The sequence below is a fragment of the Macrobrachium rosenbergii genome, chromosome 25, assembly GCF_040412425.1.
Source record: "Macrobrachium rosenbergii isolate ZJJX-2024 chromosome 25, ASM4041242v1, whole genome shotgun sequence".
In the NCBI taxonomy this organism is placed as follows: Eukaryota; Metazoa; Arthropoda; class Malacostraca; order Decapoda; family Palaemonidae; genus Macrobrachium; species Macrobrachium rosenbergii.
The window spans coordinates 18,983,821-19,008,530 of record NC_089765.1 but is presented as its reverse complement, the minus strand read 5'-3'; the positions used below and the strand labels follow the sequence as shown (position 1 = coordinate 19,008,530).

The following is a 24,710-nucleotide window of genomic DNA, read 5'->3' as shown; positions in this document are numbered from 1 at the left end:
AGAGATTGACGTTTTTTTAACATTCAAAACAGCACGATCTCTTGATCAACAAACCAATGGAAAAAAGTACAGAGCTGTGTACATGAGAGAGAGAGAGAGAGAGAGAGAGAGAGAGAGAGAGAGAGAGAGAGAGAGAGAGAGAGAGAGAGAGAGAGAGAGAAAAATTATATAAAAAAAACGAAAGTTGAAATTTTACCATAATCATATTAACGAGAAGCAATTAAGCAGCACGCGGCAGGCAGACTCTTCCGCTGAGACAACTATGACAAGGAGGGGTCAACATAATATGCAATAATTAAGTTCATGAGTTTCCTTTTGTTCGGCTGCATTTAGATAATACTTCCGTTAATTACTGCTGATGGCAACGGCAATTTGGTGCAAATATACCATTATCTTCAGTTGCTGCTGGTCTCTCTCTCTCTCTCTCTCTGTCGTTAACTCTTTTGCCAGTTAAAAATACATTGCTCTTACTTCCTTAAGTTTGTGATGTACGATATTCAGTATTTCTCTCTCTCATGAACTCTTTTGCCAGTTAAAAATACATTGCTCTTACTTTTCTCTCTCTCTCTCTCTCTCTCAGGGAGAGTTGTTAGCGACACCAGCCCAGTAGCTGGCTGGCCTCTCGAAAACTTTGGCGTTCGCTGATATATACACGAGTTATGTACTACGCCACCCGTCAGCTCCAATGACCGCCCATGCCATTTGTTTATGGGTTCTGTTGTCGAGTTAAATTGCTTGACGTGCATTAGAGAGAGAGAGAGAGAGAGAGAGAGAGAGAGAGAGAGAGAGAGAGAGAGAGAGAGAGAGAGAGAGAGAGAGAGAAATTTCAAAATACTATACATCACATTGCAGGAAGAGCAATCAATTCTTAACAGGCAAAAGAGAGTTAGATGAGAGAGAGAGAGAGAGAGAGAGAGAGAGAGAGAGAGAGAGAGAGAGAGAGAGAGAGAGAGAGAGAGAGAGAGGGTTTATAAAATGTAGCAGGATGTGAATGAATTCCAGTTGATTACATATTAACGCGCAAACGGTAATGAGTGAGGATTACCTGCCCAGGTAATTGTATAATGGTATTCGTTTCCAAATACGACTCTCTCTCTCTCTCTCCAACCAAGCTGCGACACAGAACAATCGACCAACAGCCAGGTATAAAATTCAATACATACGTTTACAAATTCATACAGGGATCGAACGCTGATCATTCAAGTGTGAGCTGAACGATTATTTGAGCTATGGGGTCACAGTGTTGAAGATTAAATAAAAATGAATGCAAGAATGGAAGGAGAGATTAAAATACATTTTGACTTCGCACAAGTTAAGGAACATATAGGGCGGAGAGAGAGAGAGAGAGAGAGAGAGAGAGAGAGAGAGAGAGAGAGAGAGAGATCAAATATCGTTAATCACATATTGCAAAAATTAAGAGCATTGCATTTTTAACTATCAAAAGAGTTAATGTGTGTGTGTGAGAGAGAGAGAGAGAGAGAGAGAGAGAGAGAGAGAGAGAGAGAGAGAGAGAATTTCACATATTGCAGGAAGTAAAGGCAATGCATTTTTAACTGGGAAAAGAGTTAATGAGAGAGAGAGAGAGAGAGAGAGAGAGAGAGAGAGAGAGAGAGAGAGAGAGAGAGAGAGAGAGAGAGAGAGAGATTCAAATGTCGCACATCACATATTGCAGGAAGTAAGAGCACTGCTTTTTAATGGACGAAAGAGTTACTGATAAAGAGAAGAGAGAGAGAGAGAGAGAGCAGAGAGAGAGAGAGAGAGAGAAATTTCAAACACTATACATCACATACTGCAGGAAGAGCAATCAATTCTTAACAGGCAAAAGAGTTAATGAGAGAGAGAGAGAGAGAGAGAGAGAGAGAGAGAGAGAGAGAGAGAGAGAGAGAGAGAGAGAGAGAGGGTTTATAAAATGTAGCAGGATGTGAATGAATTCCAGTTGATTACATATTAACGCGCAAACGGTAATGAGTGAGGATTACCTGCCCAGGTAATTGTATAATGGTATTCGTTTCTCTCAATACGACTCTCTCTCTCTCTCTCCAACCAAGCTGCGACACAGAACAATCGACCAACAGCCAGGTATAAAATTCAATACATACGTTTACAAATTCATACAGGGATCGAACGCTGATCATTTTGGGGTCACAGTGTTGAAGATTAAATAAAAATGAATGCAAGAACGAAAGGAGAGATTAAAATACATTTTGAAGTTAAGGAACATATAGGGCGGAGAGAGAGAGAGAGAGAGAGAGAGAGAGAGAGAGAGAGAGAGAGAGAGAGAGAGAGAGAGAGAGAATTTCAAATATCGCTAATCACATATTGCAGAAAGTGAGAGCATTGCATTTTTAACTATCAAAAGAGTTAATGTGAGAGAGAGAGAGAGAGAGAGAGAGAGAGAGAGAGAGAGAGAGAGAGAGAGAGAGAGAGAGAGAGAGAGAGATTTCAAATATCGTACATCACATATTGCAGGAAGTAAAGGCAATGCATTTTTAACTGGAAAAGAGTTAATGAGAGAGAGAGAGAGAGAGAGAGAGAGAGAGAGAGAGAGAGAGAGAGAGAGAGAGAGATTCAAATGTCGCACATCACATATTGCAGAAGTAAGAGCACTGCTTTTTAATGGACGAAAGAGTTACTGAGAGAGAGAGAGAGAGAGAGAGAGAGAGAGAGAGAGAGAGAGAGAGAGAGAGAGAGAGAGAAATATATCAAATATCGTACATCACATATTGCAGGAAGTAAGGGCAATGCTTTTTAATGGACAAAAGACAAAAGAGAGAGAGAGAGAGAGAGAGAGAGAGAGAGAGAGAGAGAGAGAGAGAGAGAGAGAGAGAGGTCATCATCAAAAGCGCAGCCTGACTCCAGTATAATGGTTAATTTTTGACCGGTTTCTCTGTTGCAACGCTCTTGTAGTTTGTTCGACGGCGCCTGCAAATTGAAATAAGCCTGGCAGGCGTGCGGGGAGGAGGAGGAGGAGGAGGAGGAGGAGGAGGAGGAGGAGGAGGAGGAGGAGGAGGAGGAGGAGGAGGAGGAGGAGGAGGAGGAGGAGGGACACCGAAAAATACGTTTTGCCTGTTGCTTCCATTTTTCCTTATTTTTCCGGTGGATTTTTTCCCATTCTTCCTTCTATATTTCCAGAGGATTTTTTCCCATTCTTCAATATATTTCCGGAGGATTTTTACCCATTCTTTATTATTTTTCCGGAGGATTTTTTCCCATTCTTACTTATTTTTCCATAGAATTTTTTCCCATTCTTCCTTATTTTTCCAGATTTTATTTTGTCGCTCGTTTTTTCCAGAGTTTTTTTCCCATTCTTGGTTATTTTTCCAAAGGATTTTTCTCATTATTCCTTACTTTTCCAGAGGATATTTTTTTTGTACCCTTTTTTAATTGGTAACGCTGATAGCGACAGCAAAAGCAAATAACTAAAAAATCGGTGAGATTTATTTCCGAAAATTGGTGCTATGTCGTACGCAGGAATATCTCTGTTTTTGGGGTGTTTTCAAACATGGATTGACGCAAAAATATTGTACGCATTGCGAACACACACAAAAATATTTTTTCATTTCTGACTCACATCGGGATCGATCCCAGTCTTTCAATTGAAAGGTAAGGGCACTACCAACCGGACCACAGAGATCATAGAAGAAGTTGGAACCTAAGTGCCACTGTGCCTAAGGTTTTTATCTGGCCAGGCTAACTCCTTCGCATACCAGCGAGTTTTACCCAACTTCCCGACCCACCAGGGACCCAACTGATGGCATTTCATTCAAATTATCCCTTCTGCGTGAATACATGAACTGCTTACAATGTCTATCTTTCTTACAACCTAAATGGATCCCAAGTCTCAGCTGAACATTTCCAGGTCAAGAGGTAAAGGATACATCCTTTACTTCAGCCTATTCTGACCTATTTCAGGCCTGGGCTACAAAGGGGCTGAGATCTCTTTCTGTATTTCTCTTTACCTCCTCTTACTTCTTCCTGATGAACACTATAATATTCTTTGGAAGCTTGAATTTCAGGTCAATGGCCCCCTGTTCCATTGACTTGTTCCATATGAATAGGTTTCATTTTCTGAGTAATAATAATAATAATAATAATAATAATAATAATAATAATAATAATAATAATAATAATAATAATAATAATAATAATAATAATAACAACAACATATTCTTTGGAAGCCTGAATTTCAAATCAGTGGCCCCGTGGCGGGCTTGTTCCACAGGAATACGTTTCATCTTTTGAATAATAATAATAATAATAATAATAATAATAATAATAATAATAATAATAATAATAATAATAACAACAACAACAGCATATTATTTGGAAGCCTGAATTTCAAGTCAGTGGCCCCGTGGCGGGCTTGTTCCACAGGAATAGGTTTCATCTTCTGAATAATAATAATAATAATAATAATAATAATAATAATAATAATGACATATTTCAAGTCAGTGGCCCCCGGAATATAGTTCATCTTCTGAATAATAATAATAATAATAATAATAATAATAATAATAATAATAATAATAATAATAATAAACCTCAGATCATCAAGATGGAGCGAGAGAAATTAGCAACGGGTCACAATGAAGCGCGCTGTATAATTTCACTTCGCGGCCTCAGGGTACCACCAGCAGGCGGTGCTGAAAGGAAAAATAAAAAAAAATGTCTATTTCAATAAAGGCCTGGTTCCTAAATAACGCCGTTTCCCGTATTTCAACTTAATGGTCAATAGGGCTTCGAACGGTTAACTGAAAAAGGAATAACGGGATATTGGTACAATATTTTTTTGATTTTCCATTCAATTTTTTTTTTTTTTTTTTGGTAGGAAGAAAAAAAACACGCAAAACTGTTCTCGTTTTATCTTTGGCGTTTCCTTTCTTTTTTTTTTCTTGCAAAAAAAAAACAACAAACTGAAGCGTATGTGTTTCTGAGTAAGCGCTAAATTTTTTTTCCCTTGAAAATTATATTTGAAAATTGTTTAAAATGTATCGAACACGAAAATGATTTTGTTTTAATTCTTTATACTGCGTTTTCGAAACAACCTCTAGATATACTGAACAAATAAACTCATAAGCGAGAGAGAGAGAGAGAGAGAGAGAGAGAGAGAGAGAGAGAGAGAGAGAGAGAGAGAGAGAGAGAGAGAGAGAAACAGGCTCCCGTCAAAATTATATACGAACCATATAGTTCCGTCACAAGGATGCCTCGACCAAGTAAAAATACTTATCCCATAGCTGTAAGGGGGGAGAGAGAGAGAGAGAGAGAGAGAGAGAGAGAGAGAGAGAGAGAGAGAGAGAGAGAGAGAGAGAGAGAGAGAGACTCCAGCGACCAGTCCATCAAAATTGTATACGAACCATACATTTCTTCCACAAAAATGCCTCGACAAGGTAAAAATACTTATCCCACAGGTGTGTGTGAGAGAGAGAGAGAGAGAGAGAGAGAGAGAGAGAGAGAGAGAGAGAGAGAGAGAGAGAGAGAGAGAAACGAATATACCAGCCTCGCCGACGACTCGACGGCCGAGCCAAACTCTCTTTTTTTCTTCTTCAGTATTCAAGTGCTTCGGGATCATTGCTTCCTCGAGGACGCTCCAAAGGAATCCTCCAGATCGCCTCAAAGTCTAAAATTTAATCAAGGGAATGATTTAATGGTTGTCAAAGTGGTCTCTTTCTTTCGCCCCCCCCCCTTTTCTTTATCAATTCCTCCATTTATTTATTTATATTTATCTATATATATCTATTGCGCCCTCCAAGACGCTCCAGTGGAATCTTCTAAATCACCTCAAAGTCTAAAATCTAACCAAGGGAATGATTTAAATGGATGTCACAGTGGTCTCTCTTTCTTCTTCTGTCCCTTCTCTTTATCAGTTCCTCCCTTATTTATTTATTTATCTATCTATTTACTGCGTCCACGAGGAGGCTCCAACGGAATCCCCCAAATCGCCTCAAAGTCTAAAATCTAATCAAGGGGATGATTTAATGGCTGTCAAGTGGTCTCCTTCTTCTCCCGTCCCTTCTCTTTATCAATTCCTCCATTTATTTATCTATCTATCTATTAATTCCTAAGCGTTTTATATCCCCTCTTTTCCCTCATCTTTTCGTCTAATTCCATTCGCTCGCTGTTTTCACCTCTTCTGCTTTCCCACCCCCTTCTCTTTATCAATTCCTCCATTTATCTATCTATCCATCTATTACTTTCTAAGCGTTCTATATCTCCAGTTTTCCCCTTCCCTTTTCGTTTACTTCCATTCGCCAGCCGTTCTGACTCGAATAGGAGATATGGAAAGCGGGAGGGAGATTTTATGTAATATGTGAGGAACATGCGAAGGGCATTCAATGGTTACCCCTGGGTACATTTCTCTTGGGGTTCTCTCAGAAGCTTTCATTGCTTCTCTGTAGTACAACAGAGGAGGAACGTGGTAGGTATATTCTCTCTCTCTCTCTCTCTCTCTCTCTCTCTCTCTCTCTCTCTCTCTATATATATATATATATATATATATATATATATATATATATATATATATATATATATATATATATATATATATATATATATATATATATATATATATATATATATATATATATATATATATATATATGATTATTATCACTTTTGTACGTGATTCATTTATCACACATTACCACAGGTGAAAAATAAGAGACGGGGTGTAGATCCTGACCGGTTTCGACTTTATTTCCAAGCCATTGACGAAGGACTGATACAGAGTATAAGAAGTCACAAATATAAATACTACAGGAACAGTACTAACGAACATACACAACAGTTAGAGACTACATATCCACACCACAGGCCGGTGTCGAGGTAGGAGTGGCCTTCAAAACTCGTTTGGCTAAAAATCACAATATACTCTCAGGGGACAATACTGATAAACATACCGACCATAGGCGACCTCAGATCCACAAACATATAGCCTATCTAAAATGACTTTTTCACCCCTGGAAGACGTGACACGAGAGAGAGAGAGAGAGAGAGAGAGAGAGAGAGAGAGAGAGAGAGAGAGAGAGAGAGAGAGAGAGAGAGAAAGAGAATAAGATTTAAAGGTGGAGGAGAAGAAAGAGGAAATAGAGGAGGAGGAGGCCGAACATCGGATTTAAACCGAACAGGATTAAAGGCGAAGAGAGACAGCTGTCTGACGGAAGAGCAACCTGACGGAGTAAGGGGAAAGGGAAGGGGGAAAGGAGGAGGGGGAGGGGGAAGGGGTGAGGGACTGTGAAATTCCAGATGTATGTGTGTGTGACATACCTTGCAGAGGTCAAGGTCATCACTTATTGCGAAGGTATCCAGTGGATGTAAAATGGGGACACTTCTCATCTACAATTCACCGAGCGGTATCTGGTGGCATAAACTTGGGAGGCAGAGAGAAACTAGCTTATTCTTACAGTTGAAAATACAGACAATTTTAGCGTTGAAATGGAGAGAGAGAGAGAGAGAGAGAGAGAGAGAGAGAGAGAGAGAGAGAGAGAGAGAGAGAGAGAGAGAGAGAGAGAAGGAAAATATACAATGGATTTTATACCCAAGGGTGAAAAGACCTCGTCGAGGCCTCTCCTTTTGTAATGACGATTGAAAACATTAACCTCCCAAAACTTCGTTGGAGGAAGCAATGAAATACGAAAAATGAGTCATTTAATGTTGAAAATGTAAATATGCCTTTAAATAGCGTAGTATAATGTAAAATAAATTACTAAAATTGACAGAGCATCGAGACCACAGGTATGTATTTCATTTGAAAAATGTTGGAGAACTAAACAAAAAATAAGTTTCATCTGCACCAAATTATCATCTGGACTTTCACTACACTATTATTATTATTATTATTATTATTATTATTATTATTATTATTATTATTATTATTATTATTATTATTATTATTATTATTATCAAGAAAAGAACAAACATTCATACGGAACTGACCAAAAAGGCCAGTTTACCTTTGGAAAAAAAACAAGCTCCTACAAAAGTGATTACCAATTTACAGTGAAAAGAAACCAGAAAAATAAAAATAAGAAACAGCAAGAAAAAAGATAAAAAATAAGAAAGAGAAACAAAATGCCAAAAGATAAAACCAACAGCAGGACAGTACAGCCACTCGATAAACCCAAAAAGCGAATGGGAACAGCTAGTACCCTGAAATAAACCACCTTCAGCCTCTGAAGACTGTTCAAGACTCAGAGCAGAATATCAGAATCTCCAAAGAGTCTATAGCTATCAGAGCAGAATATCAGAATCTCCAGAGAGTCTATAGCTGTCAGAGCAGAATATCAGAATCTCCAGAAAGTCTATAGCTGTCAGAGCAGAACATCAGAATCTCCAGAGAGGCTATAGCTATCAGAGCAGAATATCAGAATCTCCAGAGTGTCTATAGCTATGAGAGCAGAATACCAGAATCTCCAGAGAGTCTATAGCTATGAGAGCAGAATATCAGAATCTCCAGAGAATCTATAGCTATCAGAGCAGAGTATCAGAATCTCCAGAAAGTCTATAGCTCTCAGTCCCTGGTCGCTTCCAGAGTCCAACAATTAGTAGCCCCATTGACGACACTCCTGGGTGGGTGGTGGGGTTTTGGGGAGGAAACCTTCTGGTGTGACGACACTAATCTTGATCTCACGCAAGGGAGGATCTAATCCCGTACAGGCGACAAGGGGACTAATTGCAGCCGATACACATCCGGGTTTTAGGCAAACACGGGAGACGCGATCGGTCTCCAGGTCATGGGAGGTTTCGGCAGTGATACGATGAAGTTTGATTTACAATAAAAATAAGTTTTTTTTTTTTCAATCAAATTCCTGGAAATTATAGGCACACATCACTTTCTTATATAGCTGATTACGTATATACATTTTTTTTTATTAATTTACATAAAGTTATTACCAGAGGTTGTTATCGATACACTGAGTTACAATTAAAATCATTTTGTTTTCAGCAAATACACAGACATTTCCTGTGTCAATAATCTATATTGCTGTAAATAAATGTCTATAATGTTTTGTTAACTAAACTGCCATAATTTATCACTTATATCAACTTTGCAAGCTGATAACCATTTTTGCATATTCAGTATGATGGCTAGCACAATCTAACTAATGATAAATTCTTTATCATTACTAATCTACCTGTAATATATTTGTAGTTTCTCTTTAAAATCACTGTAATATAGATAGGATAAAATGAGGGGGAAAAAATCATTCCAGCAGTGGAATGGGTATTGGCTGAAGCGACCCCAATACCCAGGCTAACGTGGTATACTGAGGTTCCTTGTAGATTCCTTCTTTGTGCTTAGCTTTCCAACTTTTTAAACTCTTCCTTGCATTTAACTGTTTCTTTTTAATCCAGAACAAATCCTTTGAGTCCATTCCTCAGCGAGTTTAGAAAAGTGACTTGGTGGTTTGGCTGAAGTATTTCGGAATATAAGACCAGCCCTTTGAAGGATTAGAAACTGGACCCATTAGCCTGGTTAATAATAATAACCTTATTAAACACAATGGCCCGTCTGGATGCCGTTGAGTTTGTATTGTAGTAATCCAGACGGCCATTCTGTTAATAATAATAATAATAATAATAATAATAATAATAATAATAATAATAATAATAATAATAATAATAATAATAATAATAATAATAATCCTTTCACCAACGTTTCGATCTTCTCGATTCAACATCTTCAGACGGTTCGAATACAACTCGAAGAGTCGAAACGCTTTTAAAATGTAGATGCCACCAGTCGTCTGAGCATTCCAGTTCATCCCCTTTATCACGAATCCTGTGGAATGAGAATCATTATTCCCAGGAAGTAATGTTTCGGTAAGTTTTCAACTTCATGTGTTTTAAATCAGTGCAACTGACAGCTTCCGTCCGTTTTACCTCGACGTTTCAGAGAATCAAGACCAGTTCTGAGTTCTCGCAATGTGTGTGTGTGTGTGTGAGTGTGTGTTTTGCTTATCGACAATCAAACCTAATTTCAAGAGTTTGCTAAAAATCCTGCTGGCTTTAAGCGGAAATTAATTTTTAATTCTCCAGATTAACTTGAATAATTTTCCGCGAGCAAAGCAAGGAAGGGAAATCTACTACCCCGCTGTAGCCCAGGCCTGCACCAAAAGAAGGGAGAAATGTTTCCAAAATAAGTTGTATTTTATTTAATTTTATTGGCATTCGACGCGTCATTATTAGGTACTGCCGCTTGCAACAAACCGCTCATGTCTTTTTCAAGTGTTAGTAATTTTTAGTTTTAGTTTTCTGAAAGGAAAACTTGAGTCTGTCTGTCCGTCCATACTTTTTGTCTGGCCTCAGATCTTAAAAACTACTGAGGCTAGAGGGCTGCAAATTGGTATGTTGATAATCCACCCTCCAATCGTCAAGCATACCAAATTGCAGCCCTCTAGTCTCAGTAGGTTTTATTTTAAGGTTAAAGTTAGCCATGATCGTGCGTCTGGCAAAGCTTTAGGACAGGCCACCACCGGGCAGTGGCTGAAAGTTTCATGGGCCACGGTTCATACAGCATTGTACAGAGACCACCGAAAGATAGAGTTATTTTCGGTGGCCTTGATTATACGCTGTACAGAAAAACAGACTGAGCCGAAGAAACTTCAGCGCATTTTTTACTTGTTTTATATATGTCTGGGGCTCGGGAAAAGGTTGTTGTATTCTTCTACATACCTGAATGTACATTCAATTTACTTAATTTTTTTTTTTTTTTTTGCTAAGGGCATTAAACGTTGAACCTAAATAAATTCTTTACTAATAATAAACTCCGACAAAACAATAACCATTTAGAAGACTGAAAAACCTTGGTTTGCATTACTCGGTCATTGAGCCCCACCGGAAATCAGGTCCTCAGACACTTATAGAAAATCGGGTCCCAGAAATTCACAGAAAATCGGGTCCCATAAACTCTTAGAAAATCAGGTCTCGGAAACTCACAGAAAATCAGGTCCCCCAAACGCTTGGAAAATCAGGTCCCAAAAACTCACAGAATATCAAGTCCCACAAACTCTTTAAAAATCAGGTCCCAGAAACTCACAGAAAATCGGGTCCCAGAAACTCACAGAAAATCAGGTCCCACAAACACAGAAAATCAGGTCCCACAAAACTCACAGAAAATCAGGTCCCACAAACTCTTAGAAAATTATATTCCCCAAACTCTTAGAAAATCATGTCCCATAAACTCTTAAAAAATCAGATCCCATAAACTCGCAGAAAATCAGGTCCTAGAAACTCACAAAAAATCAGGTCCCAGAAACTCACAGAAAATCAGGTCCCAGAAACTCTTAGAAAATTATGTCCCCCAAACTCTTAGAAAATCAGGTACCAGAAACTCTTATAAAATCAGATCCCCTCAAACCCTTAGAAAACCCAGAAAACTATAAGCAAATCAGGTCCCACAAAAATCAGGTCAAAAAAAAAAAAAAAAAAAAATCAGGTCCCAAAACCTCACCAACATATTAACCAGACATCAAACTTATCAATACACCGACCTACGATCTGTCACCTCGGGTCGTTCCAGCACATGAGAAATCAGGTCATGGCCCCCTCGGGACTACAGTGAAGTCCCAATCTACCCTCGCGCCGTTCCGCTTTAAAGCAATCGACAATCAGGTCTAAATTCGCTTAAGTTCTCTCACTTCTACTTTAGTTATCGACAGCCAGTTCCGGTTTAAGCGACCTACTTACGCCTTTGAAGAGGTCGACAGTTATATTTGTTTACTACAGTTTGCAGTTGATGTTGAACAGTTAGTCATGCACATTAGTTATTTTGTCCCTTCTACTTTAAGGTAACTGAGAGTTACAGACATTTATACCTACTGTATGTATAATGATTTCTTCTTTAATGTAATCGGAAATCTGGTCTACCTTCTTACCTGGAATGTTCAGACATCAGGTTTGGGATTCCTAATTCAACAGTTATAGTTGTATTCATTACAGTTATTTTGTCCCTTCCACTTCAAGGTAACATAGAGTTACAGACAGTTATATTTATGTAAAATTATTCCCTCTTTAATGTAATCCGAAATCTGGTCTACCTTCTTAGTCGAAGTATTCAGGAATCAGGTTTCAGATTTCTAATTCAATAGTTACAGTTGTATTCATTACAGTTATTCTGTTCTTTCTACTTCAAGGTAACATAGAGTTACAGACATTTATGTAAAATTATTTCTTCTTTAATGTAATCTGAAATCTGGTCTACCTTCTTAGTCGGAGTATTCAGAAATCAGGCTTCGGATTCCCGCCCACTCTACTTAGGCCTACTTCGAGGTTATCAATAATAACTAAACGTACATCTACAAGTTCTCCCCAAAACTTTCCTTGGCGTAATCAACCAAGAGGGCCGTTTCTTCAAAAGTTATCAAAACTGACTGACGGCTACTGCGAGCACTATAGGCTACATGGTAGGAGGTCCACCTACATAGAATATTTTCATCAGGTGGGGCCACAAAAGTTCCAGGTTAATATCCTGTAGATTTCTTTTAAGGTTTAAAATATATACAAAAATATGATCCAACTCTGCAAGAAGTATTCATGCCCAGATGAAAGTGGGAGTTCAAACTTAGACAAGCCTTTTCATTCAGACTCCTTACAGGGAACAGCGCCGTCAGTGCACCTCTCAAGGTGCACCGTAGACATTACTCAAGGTTCTTTGCATCGTCCCTTCGACCCCTAGCTGCAACCTCTTTCATTCCCTTTACTGTATCTCCACTCATATTCCCTTTCTTCCGTCTTACTTTCCTCAACCCTCTTCTAACAACTGTTTCATAGAGAAACCGTGAGGTTTTTCTCCTGTTACAACTTTCAAACCTTTTTATTCTCAATTTCCCTTTCAGCGCTGAATGGCCTCATAGGTCCTAGTGCTTGGCCTAAATTTTATACTCCACTCCCTTTCATTCGTCGATATCTGGCCCATTTTTCATTAGCAAAATGTAAACAAAAACCAGACCCAGGTCTGCCACCAGATAAGACCCTCGCCAGTCGCAAGCCCGGATGAGAGAGAGAGAGAGAGAGAGAGAGAGAGAGAGAGAGAGAGAGAGAGAGAGAGAGAGAGAGAGAGAGAGAGTTTAGCGTCGGATACGTTACTGATAAAACTCAAAAGTTTGATTATTAGAATGTCTGGGACACTGGACTCCAATCAGATCGACTGAAAATGATTTTTTTTTATTAAATTTAATTAATCGAAATACATTTAAGGGAAATATGGCCGGTTTATCTCTTCTTCAACTGCTCAAAAAAAAGTGGTATATCGAGAAAGTCTTTTAAAAGAGTTTAAGTGACTTGCTTCCCAGATGGGAATGTTCATATATTCTTCTATTCTTTCATGTGTTTTAATATGAAAACTTGAGGTCTATAAACTTCTTATTCCATTGCTCAAGTATTAGTCTGACACCGTCTTCCACAAGATCGCTGTGCACATTTTATGAAGTTTTTCATAATTCTGATCAACCTCTGTATTCAAATCTTCCCAGGATAGGACTACACCACTGGATCTACATTCAATTTTAAAGTCTTGCCTTTACTTTTATGAAGCTCAATACCATCACCCAGTATCCTGGCAGTTTTGCTCCAGTTGTAACTGACCTAAATGATCTTGATCTTCGTAATCATTTAATCGAATTGTTGGAACTTCAGAAGTTCCAAGTGCTAGCAAAGGCTGTCTTGGTAAGCAGACTCGCACGAGTCTTCACAAGCGAATTGTTTAATCTTGTTTTCGCTTTTCTGTTTTTTCTTGTGTCTTTTTTTTTCATTTAACTCTATTTCCTTTTCAATACCAGGCCCCTTTCCTTATTGGGGGCCGAGGTTTTATTAGAATCTGCCTTATCAACTGGTGTTGCAGTTTGGCTAAAAGCAATGATAATATAAATAATGAGATTTCTTGTAACTAACCTTAGCAGTCTGGTGCAAATGATGATGTATCAGAGCAAGGTCCGAAAACGAAGAGTATGAATATGAACACCTGATCGAGCTCTAATCAAGCTTTGCGTTTCAGCTTAAGATAATAAGACTGTTGTCTTTACACCTAATCTTCAACAATGTTTCCTATCAGCCACTCCACAGGTAGGTTACTGGAGTGACCATGCAATGATAATTTGAATGACGTTTCCCAATCACATTTCTAATAAACTTTAAAAAAACGAAATATAGCAATTAATGTAAAAACCATCCAAGGTTTCTCACGAATACAATACTACAACACAAATAAAACCTGCAATACAATAATCTCTAGGGAGTCTTCTTGAATTGATTAAAGAATTTAGGCCAAAGGCCAAGCACTGGGATCTATGAGGTCATTCAGCGCTGAAACGGAAATTGCCAGTAAAAGGTCTGAAAGGTGTAACAGGAGGAAAATCTCAAGGCAGTTGCACGTTGGATCAATTGTTAGGAAAGGGTGGAAAGTAAGATGGAAGAAAGAGAATATGAAAGGAGGTACAGTAAAAGGAACGAAAGGGGTTGCAGCTGGGGGCAGAAGGCACGCTGCAAAGAACCTTAAACAGTTCACAGGATTCTACTTAAGCAGAAGCTAAAAGTCCCTTCGTTGACAAACAAAAAAAAAAAAAAAAAAAAAAAAAAAAAAAAAAAAAAAAAAATTATTCTCACAATATGATTTGAAGTCGGGTAATGATATCGGAGGCTGAGCTGACACGTTTTAAAAGCAAGGGCGCCATTTTCGGTAATGTTTCTTTTATTGGTGCATTATGCCAAAGAAACATTTTAACCGTGATGTTGGGATGAATCTTAAGAGATTATGTTTATACTCTTTAAATGATTTATATATTATATATATATATATATATATATATATATATATATATATATATATATATAAAATGGCTCTCTTTCGGGTTTTCTCCTATACGGCAAAAAGTGCCCGGGTTCAATTGTCACTGTTTACTTATTCAGTGAATACTGGGAAGATTAAATCCTTTCTTTAAGGGAAAGGGCTTACATATACATAGGTACATACATACACACATACATATGTATATATATACTGTATACAGATATATATGTAAATACGTGTAAGTGCATATATATATATATATATATATATATATATATATATATATATATATATATATATCCATATCTCCATATCTCAGCTGTCTCTGCTGGCTGTTCAGAGTCCTGAGGTCTATACCAAGCCTTCCAATCTCTTTCACTCCTTACCACAAAGATCTGGGTTCACACAAGCCAGAAATCAACTATAATTATGTACATAAACATATTTATATATATACATACACATATAAACACAAACACATACACATAAACACACGTACACATGTGTATGTGTACTCGTTCCTGCTTCCCATCTCCACAAAAAAAAACAGACACAAAATATCAAGTGTATTACAAATGATACAAATGCTGACAGCGGTACAAAAAGGTTCCTTCAATTAGGAGAGAGAGAGAGAGAGAGAGAGAGAGAGAGAGAGAGAGAGAGAGAGAGAGAGAGAGAGAGAGACTCTCTCAGTCATTATGTTAATATCGCTCTATCCTACAGCGGGTCAGATCAGGCCAATTACTTCGGATTACATTTGCGAAAATAGAATCGGCTATTACTGAAGGTAAACGGGTAAATGTAACTGGTACTGAAGAAAGTTAATGGAAAATGAGATTGGTTTTTTTTACCAAAAGTGATTTGAGAAAATTATTAATGATTTTTTTATGATTCATAATAATAATAATAATAATAATAATAATAATAATAATAATAATAATAATAAATAATAATAATATTTTCTAAAAAGTGATTTGAGGATATGAATGAGTTCTTATGTTTAATAATAACAATATTTTCTGAAAAGTTATCTGAGGATATGAATGAGTTTTTATGGTTAATAATAATAATAATAATAATAATAATAATAATAATAATAATAATAATAATAATAATAATAATAATAATTATGACCTGTCTTGACAAAGTATATACTAATATGCTACTGGTATTGCTAAAAGAAAATATAACTAAATATTAAGAAAGTTATTTGTATTGTCAAAGGCACTATGAAAGTACAATTGGTAATGCAAAGAGTATTATCAAAATACAACTGGTATTAAAAAGGGGTTTAAAATAATATTAAGGGTCTTCCTACAGGTGGGCTACTATACAACTAGAATTGACACAGCTTAATCCATATAAGAATAGGCATAATTATTGTTAAGGTACAATGGACAGTCACTTTCTTATGTATGCAATAGACCTGAGGATCTTTTTATCCTGGGATAATAATAATAATAATAATAATAATAATAATAATAATAATAATAATAATAATAATAATAATAAATATTATTATTATTAACATTTATAATAATAATAATAATAATAATAATAATAATAATTAATAATAATTAATATAACAAATAATAATATAGGTATATATAAATATTATACTGTATAATATATATACCTATATTATTAATATTTTTTAGTATTATATATACATATATATATACACACACGTACATGAAAACTTAGTTCTCAAAGAAGTGATTTTTTCAAATCTCTGACACCTTTACAATAAGAAAATAAAAAATAAAAAAAAAGAACACACAACAACTTCAAACCGAAAATAAACCCGGCCTTACAATTCCTCCATCAAATCCAAGCTAAACGCCATTCAGCAACGGCTCATAAATGTTTCGGGGGTTTATAAAAACCAATATGACTTTGACCATCCACGCAAATGGAACGCTTTTAAACCCCCCGTTTCAAAACATTCATGAATATCCCGTCGCCCGCAATTCAAAACTACTAAATTGGATTCTGAACGCGTTACATCTCCCTGAAGAATGATGAGCACGCGATGATCTATTGTCCGTGGCTATGAACAGCTGAATTAGTATCGTTACTATTCAGGTGGACCATGTTCGTATGGAACGAGCCGTTAATACTGACTTGATATTCAAGCTTCCAAAGAATATGTTATTCTTCTTCTTCTTCTTCATATGGAACAAGCCTACCAAAGGGGCCATTAATATTGACCTGAAATTCAAGCTTCCAAAAGAATATGTTGTTGTTATTATTATTATTATTATTATTATTATTATTGAACAAGCCCACCAAAGGGGCCATTAACAATGACTTGAAATTCAAGCTTCCAAGGAATATATTATTATTATTATTATTATTATTATTATTATTATTATTATTATTCAGACGGTGAACCCAGGGGCCATTATTTGAATTTCAAGCTTACAAAGAATATGGTGTTCATTAGAAAAACGTTACAGGAGGTAATAGTAAACAGAAAGGAGAGATCTGTAATTAGATGAAAGTAGATTAATTAACAAATAAATAGATAGAATTGTCAGCAAACTATTACAAATACAACGAGAACTGCTTTTTTGGGTAGTAATGCGTTCAAAGTCTATGAATACCACAATATCGACTAAAATCTTCGCAATTACTAATAACTGAGAGGGAGAAAAAGGATGAAAATGTCATGATCTATTCCTACTGTCCCTCAAGAAGTCTCTCAAAATCCTTCAAATACGAAACAATCGAAAACCTTTCCGAAAAACGCTACGCCTGTCTCTTCCGACTCCCCACCCAAAAAAAGACTGAACATGTTGCACGATCCACCACGACATGATTCAAAATCCACTAAATACGAAATAACCGAAAGCCGTTCCGAAAAACGCTAGGCCTATGCTTGTCCCCTACAAATAATTCAAACTAGTAAATACAAAACAATCGAAAGCAACCTCGGAAAACGCTAGGCCTATGCCTTCCCCCCCAAAAAAAAAATAGACTAAACACGTCTTACAATCCACCACGACATGACTCGAAAATCCACTAAATACGAAATAACCGACAGCCATTCCGAAAAACGCTAGGCCTACGCCTCGCCCAACCGCAAAAAGAAGAAAAGACTAAAACATGTTGAACGATCCATTGTTCACATAACACAACACCCAAGCACGGGGCGGCATTCACCGTGACCTAGCCAGTCCATAACTGAGCCTGTGTTATTGAACAATCTTTCATCAAGTTGCCAAGAGATCATATTTTAAAGGTGATGCCACTCGATCGAACAGCAGTTGTGAATACTGCTCTCGAGAGAGAACTGTGTCATTATCCCCGGTACTTGTGCAGACATTTGTGTACTTACCGAAATACTCCGTAATAGCGACACTGACACGAATATTACAAGTAAAATAGTTCGGGTGTTGTGCTACACGCTTGTGTCTGAACCTGGTACTAAGCTTCCGGCATTTAAATATTTTTTTTTATCTGAATAGCTGAATATTACCCACTATCTCTGGTACTTGTATACTTACCGAAATAATTCATGATAATGACACATAATCACACTTACTCGAGAATTACAGGTAATAGTTTACGCATTGTGTTACAAGCTCGTATCTTGACCTAGTACTAACTAAACCTCTGTTACTTGAACACTTTGAATTTAAAAATAAATGCTATCGTTTAATAATCTATCAACTATATCACATATAAATCATCTATGCTGCTTTCCGTTACTGATAAATAATCAATTTATTAACCTTAACAGTTCTATGGTAAAAGGAATTTCTACGTACAAAAACCTTGGTCTCATGCGAACTCTGCCACTGACGCTAAAATTATCTCAGAAAAGTACGTCAGAGAAGCCTTTTCCTTGAGACACCTGAGCACTTACTTGTACATGTTTAAAAAGTGACACTTGAAAGGCTCCAGAACTCTCTCTTAAAAAAAAAAAGGCAAAAATAAGACCCCTAAGACACACTTACTTAAAATACTATTTCTTTAATATCTTTGAATACTTATGAAACTAATACTTACGGAAACCTTATTACTTACTCTGATTTACTTACATCACTGGCCACCTTTGGCGAACCATTTATTATGAAAACGAATAATTCATAATGGAATATGTCTACCGTTGTGATACACTTGCAGAATGCCATGCAATAGTGCTTTCGACAGTGTGTGCAAGAAATATTTAAAAAGGGGGAATATAAATATTATTGAAAGAATGTTTGCACTTGTAGCCCTGTCACCATTATAATTTTAAATATATCTATAAATATAAGTATATATAGATAATATACATATATTTATACATACAAATATAAATATATGAGTTACATTAAATATACATACAAAGAAGAGAAACCTTACAACCACCGTAAAATCTAAGTTACTTAACCAGTCTGTCTCACGAGGGGAAATAAATAACATAAAATTTATACCTCATATCATTTCCCCTCACTCTAAAATGCTATTACATCAACGTAATTGCCGAGTGTTCTTCGACGTACAGAAAGACGTGAAATGACACGACGCACAAACGTACAGCAAAATTACCAACACACAAACACATAATCTGAATCTATATTACATATCTCTCGTCACTATCCGAAGTACAGAATACGTTAAGTGAACAAGTGTTCAAGTCCACGCGACCGTTTTGCATTATATTCGTTATGCATCGCAGCCGTTGCTTGGGCATACGCGCCGGGGCACCGGCGTGCCCCGTTGTGACCTCTCGCATCGTGATGGGGCAGAAGGGGGAGATCAAATTTACCACTACACCCATGCGGTGGTTTGAAGCAGACGGAAAAAGGAGGCGAGAGAGAACCGCGTCGACCACCTCCCTCTCTCACTCTCAAAGAGTAACTGAGCCCGACGTGAGACGGTGAGAGGCAGCGGCAGGCTGCAGGCAGCACAGCAGGCAGTGAGCTAGCTAGCTAGCTGCTCAGGCCACCGCAGACAGACAGAGAGAGAGAGAGAGAGAGAGAGAGAGAGAGAGAGAGAGAGAGAGAGACCAGACACTCCTACTTTCTAAGGGGAGTCTGGAAAAGGGAGGGACGGGGAGAAAGAGAAGGAATGAGAGAAAGAGGGAGGGAGATGGAAAGGAAGAGAGAGAAAGAGAGAGAGAACCAGACACTCCTACTTTCTAAGGGAGTCTGGAAAAGGGAGGGACGGGAGAAAGAACCAGAGAAAATGGGAGGAAAAGTCTGGAAAAGGAGAGAGAGAGAGAGAGAGAGAGAGAGAGAGAGAGAGAGAGAGAGAGAGAGAGAGAGAGAGAGAGACTCCTACTTTCTGAAGGGTCTGAAAAAGGAAGGAACGAGAGAAAGAGACAGAAAGAGAAAGAAGGAAGGAGAGGGAAAGTCTGGAAAAGAGAGAGAGAGAGAGAGAGAGAGAGAGAGAGAGAGAGAGATGATTGAGTTAGTAACTGGTGCTCTTACCCGTTGACAGGATACGGCTTTCGTCGTTTTCACGCCCTTTACAGCACTCTCTCTCTCTCTCTCTCTCTCTCTCTCTCTCTCTCTCTCATAAAACACAATATATATAATTTCTTATTTTAGTACTTCAGAACATACAATAATTCATAAATAAATGGTTACAAGATTATTAATTTGCAAAGCAATATTATAAGATTAATATGGCTATACATTAAAAAAGAAAGGATAATTAAACTAGTCAATACTAAATTATTATTTTCGAAAAAATTAATAAAACAGAAACCGATGTAAAATCACAAAAATCTTGAAAATTTACTTCAAATACCCTAAGTATTCTTAGGTTTAATGAAGACCGGTGATGTATAAAGTAGGTCATCTGACCCAAATCGACCTCACGTGACCTCAACTAACTAAGGGATTATGAACCATCACTGCCATAATAAAGTATAAAGTTAAATCCAATGTTTGCGGGGAAGGAATTAATGGAAAATGCAAACAAAATTTAAAGTAAATTTAAAGAATAAAATAAAATATAAAATAAATTAGAAAGTGATAATTACCATCAAAAGCTTCCTTTGGTTGGACGAAATAATATGCCATTTATTTCAAATGGATTACTATTATATATATGTATGTATACATACACATATATATGTATGTATATATATGTATATATATATATATATAATATATATATATACATACATAGCACGGAATAAGCTTCCCTCAAATCTCTCTCTCTCTCTCTCTCTCTCTCTCTCTCTCTCTCTCTCTCTCTCTCTCTCTCTCCTTGTCAACATTATCCAGGTTTATCCATTCCTGCTTGCAGAGACCCCCACATTCTACCTAGTACTAATGCCCTCCCCCACCCCCATCCCAATCTATCTACCCATTTCCCCTCCCATCTACCTACCCCTTCGGTTTTCAACACCCTCCCTCCCTCCTCCCCACCTCACCAACACATCCCCAACAAAACATCAAGTCTCTCCCTCTTTCAACAACAAAACCCAACACAGCTGGAGGGCGTCTCAGGCAGGTGACAAGACACACCAATGAAAAGGAATATAAACAGAGAGAGAGAGAGAGAGAGAGAGAGAGAGAGAGAGAGAGAGAGAGAGAGAGAGAGAGAGAGAGAGCATTTGAGGAAGCAGAGAGAACGGGGCTGAAAATGTGAGGCAGTTCAGATGTACGTCCAAGACATTTCATTAGAACCAGTTTTTATATAAATCAGCTGATTTTGACGTTTCATACCCAAATTGATCTCATATACCTTATCATTCTATACAATTACTGATCTGTTTTGAAAATGAATGAAACAACAGACTAATTAACGCAAACTGCGGTCTTCCAGTGTGTTAAATAAGTCTATATACCATCGGTCACAAACGCAGCCACTAAATCAACATGGCGAAATCACCAGGCATGCAAATCCGTAAATAAAAGCAACCAATTATGCAAATGCGTCGATGTTTACAAAACCCCGTCCAATACAACTAAATTTGGAACGCCAAATGCATCTCCTGCCTTTCTAAAATAAAATAAAAAATCCTTTAATTTTTATCTAATAAGCGCTTGCTGCAAGCACCTAAGCCTCATTGTGGTACACTGTCTCACGCACCAAATTCCTATGGGCTGCTACAATCATTTTCTGGGATGAAGGGATTGGTTGCATGTTCAGTATTCTCGAAAGCAAACATGTAACTCCAAAGAGCCATAACAGAGTCATAAAGGAGTGTTGTCAGTTATTAAGCATTAGTCTAATGAAGTTGCCAGGCTTATGCCTATTAATGGAAAGATATTTTCTTTAAGAAAAACCCTTGCGCATCCTTGGATTATTCATTAATAGCTAACAAACACAGATCTTTCTCCCCTAGAATTTCAACAAACTAATTTCATGGTACCATTACTCTACCATGCTTCGACTCCATAGAAAAAAAGAACTACTTTCTTGGTGCTATTACTCTACCATACTTCGACTCCATAGAAAAAACCTCTTTCATGGTACTAATATTCTACCATATTTCGACTCGATAAAAAAAAATTACTTTCATGGTACTTATACTCTACCATACTTCGACCCCAGAAAATAAACCGCTTGCATGGTACTAATACTGTGCCATCCATCGACTCCGGAGAGTATAAGGAGAGAGGGAATTCACAAGTATAAGGAGAGAGGGAATCCACTAGCATGAGGAGAGGGAGACCACAAGTATAAGGAAAGAGGGAATCCACAAGTATAAGGAGAGAGGGAATCCACTACTATAAGGAGAGATGGAATTCACAAGTATAAGGAGAGAGGGAATCCACAAGTATAAGGAGAAAGAGGGAATCCACAAGTATATAAAGAGAAAATCCACTAGTATATAAGGAGAGAGAGAGAATCCACTAGTATAAGGAGAAAGGGAATCCATTAGTATAAGGAGAGAGAGAATCCACTAGTATAAGGAGAGAGGGAATTCACAAGTATAAGGAGAGAGAGAATCCACTACTATAAGGAAAGAGGGAGTCCACAAGTAGCCTATATAAGGAGAGAAAATCTACTAGTATAAGGAGACAGAAAATACACTAGTGTAAGGAGAGCGGGAATCCACGAGTATAAGGAGAGCGGGAATCCACAAGTATAAGGAGAGAGGGAATCCACTCCAGTATTGGCGAAGCTCGCTTCTGCAAAAGGGGTTCGAAAACCCTTTGATCCGACCCGATCCGAACATCGCTTCGGACCTTAATCCGATTCGAACATTAGGCTTGAGTAATCTAAACCTCCTCTCAAAAATGAAGGTAATTTCTCTTTCCATTAATCCCCATTATCTCCGACGATTCTACCATATTGGCTACATGGGTCTACAAGATATTAGAGACGAGTATAAATTTTCTTTTGATGTTTATTGAAAAATTCTTTGTTCAAGGGCCTAAGAAATATCTATTAAGAATTTTCAATTTGTTCCCGCAACTGTAACATAGGTCTACGAGGTTTATAAATCGGTCTGATTTTGATTTCTCATATTCCTTTAAGGCCTAAAAATTCTAAAAGCATATCAGCTTTACTTACAATACAATATTTACTATAAATAGCCCGTGCTCATACTGCAATGGCTACACACATCTACGAGATTTAAAGATAGGCCTAAAACTTTATTTTGCATTTCTTAATAAATGAAGTGGCTAAATACGGAATTTTTTTAACACAAGGTTCATCCATGTCAAAGGATAAACGTGGTAGTGAATATTATCATCTCTCTCTCTCTCTCTCTCTCTCTCTCTCTCTCTCTCTCTCTCTCTCTCTCTCTCTCTCTCTCTCTCTCTCAATCGAGCCACACCCTATCAGGTAGAACGGTTTACGTTGAAAACAAAATTCATCCAAGATAAACGAAAAATATTCTGAAGCCATTTTAAATTTTACCACATTATCTAAAAGTAGGTCTAACTATTAACCTCATAATCAAAGTAATTAATCATCTATTTACTTTAAATTTAAAATAATTAATCACCAAACATAAACGGAAAAAAAGTAAGAACTTATGACTTTACAATGCTTCAGCAGTGGTTACGTAACACTGCGATGTTCAAAGTTAGGTCTAGGAGTTTCTTGACAATTTCCTAATCAAAGGTCGGTCATTATCAACTCACTTTAGAACCAAGGCTGCAAGAATCAACACAAACACTTTATTTCAACTTTAGAAACAACTGTTGCAAAGTTGCATTACTGACAAACGTCATCAGCAAAGCGCAGCACAGGATAGTGAAACTGAAGGTATGATTACAAAGAGAGAGTGTGTCAGTAGGTCTTGTCCTAATCAATACGCCGAACATGAAAGTGTAAACCTTACACGAAGTTACTATGCGCCCCTTCCCCTCCCCCTTCCCCTTTCCCCTCCCCCTTGCTCTCCTACCTCCTATCTTTCGTTATTTCGCTCTATCTTTCATTATCTTTCCGTCCATCTTTCTTCATGTAGAGTTGTCGACAGTTGTGCTAAATAGGCTCTCAAAAACGATAGGTCTAGGGTATGGCCGTTTACCTGTTTGTGAACGCAGAGCAAACGGTTTATTTATTGTCTCAGGTTTACTCTCTCTCTCTCTCTCTCTCTCTCTCTCTCTCTCTCTCTCTCTCTCTCTCTCTCTGCAGTTCCCCTGAATAATCGACATTGCATATACAGGTTAAGTACCTTTCCTTTATTATTAACTACGAGAATTCTTTAATGGCTGGTATTGAAGACTACTGTTATCAAATGGATTGGTACCTAAATAATTAAAACCTTGCTACAAGAATATTTCCTGACACATTTAAACCTACGCAATATGTCTTAAAAATGCCTTATTTTTAAAATAAAATATTAACCAATAGAAAAAGCTTCCTCCATATCTCCAAGATTTTAATAATCCAAAGATTCTGAAAGGTCTTACGTCCAAATTTGTATTCAAATATAAAAAAAAACAACGCATATTCAAAATAGTTCATTAAGCAATTTTAACTTGGTGCATAAAAACCAGTTATGACTGGTATTCAGTTA

The 24,710-nt window shown here is 37.3% G+C and overlaps 1 protein-coding gene across 15 annotated transcripts in view; it reads right to left on the bottom strand.

Moving 5' to 3' along the window:
* ASPP (Ankyrin-repeat, SH3-domain, and Proline-rich-region containing Protein) overlaps nucleotides 1-24,710 on the bottom strand; it is a 391,037-nt gene that overhangs the window by 188,997 nt on the left and 177,330 nt on the right. For 4 of the 15 annotated variants that reach the window (XM_067127001.1, XM_067127006.1, XM_067127005.1 and 1 more), the window contains exon 1: nucleotides 19,542-19,650. The exons of 9 other annotated variants lie outside the window; for them this stretch is intronic. The gene's annotated coding sequence lies outside the window, so the exon portion shown is untranslated. Of the gene's footprint in view, nucleotides 1-19,541; nucleotides 19,703-24,710 lie in introns of those variants that run through there. 2 more of the 15 variants (XM_067126996.1, XM_067127000.1) reach the window with 2 other exon arrangements.